Raw genomic sequence first — 2087 nt, 5'->3', positions numbered from 1 at the left:
GGGGGCTATAATAAAGATGACCCTCGAGAGAGCGACTCCCAAGGGAAAAGTAGGTGGTGGTGAAGCAAATGGTAAAACCAAGGTTGGGCCTTGCTGGACAAGTTTTATTCAAAGCGAACTGTCAGGGGGGTCCCATAAATCACCCGACCGCGTTAGGAACGCAAAATCCGGGAACATAATACCGGTATGACGGAAACTAGGGCGGCAAGAGTGGAACAAAACACCAGGCATAAGGCCGAGCCTTCCACCCTTTACCAAGTGTATAGATGCATTAATAATATAAGAGATATTGTGATATCCCAACCAAAATCCTGTCCACCATGGAGAAATCTTCAACTTCACCTGCAACTAGCAACGCTATAAGAGGGGCTGAGCAAAGCGGTAACATAGCCAATCAACGGTTTGCTAGGAATGGTGTCAAAGGTTAGAGGTTCATGGCAATTTGGGAGGCTTGATGAGCAAATGATAGGTAACGCAGCATAGCGATAGAACGAAGCAACTAGCATAGCAATGATAGTAGTGAGATCCAGGGTAGCGGTCATCTTGCCTGAAATCCCGCTAGGAAGAAGAATGAGTCCATGAAGAAGACGAACGGATGAAGCCGAACCAACCGTAGACGAACGAATCCTCACGATCGCAACGAAACAGGAACTAACAAGAAGAAGCACACAACATAGGTAAACACACCACACATGAACAAGGCATGATGCACAACAAGCATGATGCATGACCAAGCTACATGAAGCTACTCATGGCAAGAGATGATGCAAAGAAGAATAACACATCAAGGCAAGTTTAAATGAGGCCGGGAACAACATATAACAATTCCGGTAAGTCCTCATATGCAAATTTCGAAATGGGTCCAGAACTGAATAAACCTTATGTTCAAGTTGTTAAACAGCAAGTTAAGATGCACCAAGATGATCTACATGAAATTCTAGTCAAGTTACATATAAAGTTCATTAGATTTGGAGCTACGGTCTAGAAGATATGAGCAAAACAAGTTAAGCATGGCATTGATGCAAAATGCAAACAAACATCAAGCAAACACACCAAAACAAGGATGCAACAAGGTAATATGAAGCTACATGCAAAATCAAGCAAGTTTCATATAAAGCACACTCAAAACGGAGCAACGGTGCAACACATACACTCTATACAAGTCATAGCAACAATCTGTCCATAACAGCAACTAGGCATATTACAAGCATCAAAACAATATGCTACAGCACCCCAACATAAGAACAAAAGGCATGGGCATGAAGTACAGGTAAAGCACAACAAGACATGAACACTGAGCTATCTCCAGAAACAACTAGAACATGCTCAAAAAGACATGGTAAGATTGCAAATAATAACAGTTTCAGACTTATCAGGAAATAACATCAGGTTGCAATGTTTAGAGCAAGCAAACAACATGTTACAGGAACTTATCATAGCAAACAAAGGCATGGAATGAATCTACTAAAAGCATAGATCAAAAGTCCCTTACTGACCATGAGTCAAAAAGGATCAGAAAATATGATGGCACCCATGTAAACATGGCAAGTTATATTACAGATTCATACATGGCAGGAACAACAATAAGTAGGCATGTTGGAGAGCTTGAATCACTCACTACAGAGAAATACATGGCATGAAAAGGCAACCAAAAGTAAGAAGGCATGTTTATGAAGCTAAGAATGGCAAGAGCAAGGTCATAGGGTGCATGGATCACTAGCAAACAATCATGGAAACATGGAACTTAATGTTAACAGGCTGATAGCAACATTATCAAGCAACTTTGGAGCAAGATATGAACAATCTACAACAAGCTATAAATGCAACCAAGGGCATGGATGGATAGAGCATGACATGTAGATCAAAACATGTTTATAGGACATCTCGAGATTATGCACATAATGACTAGTAGAAGCATGTTAACATAGCAACAAAATATAACAGAATCTGTCAGGAAAACAGCAACAGCAACTACCTTACTTAGCAAGCTCGATTCACTCACCACAAGTCATTGCATGACAATATAAGCATAGCATCATCAAGAAGGCATGTTTATGAAACAAACCAAGTCAAGAACAAGTCCATAG

This window comes from Triticum dicoccoides, chromosome 2B (assembly GCF_002162155.2).
Source record: "Triticum dicoccoides isolate Atlit2015 ecotype Zavitan chromosome 2B, WEW_v2.0, whole genome shotgun sequence".
Taxonomy (NCBI): domain Eukaryota; kingdom Viridiplantae; phylum Streptophyta; class Magnoliopsida; order Poales; family Poaceae; genus Triticum; species Triticum dicoccoides.
This window is presented reverse-complemented; position numbering follows the sequence as displayed.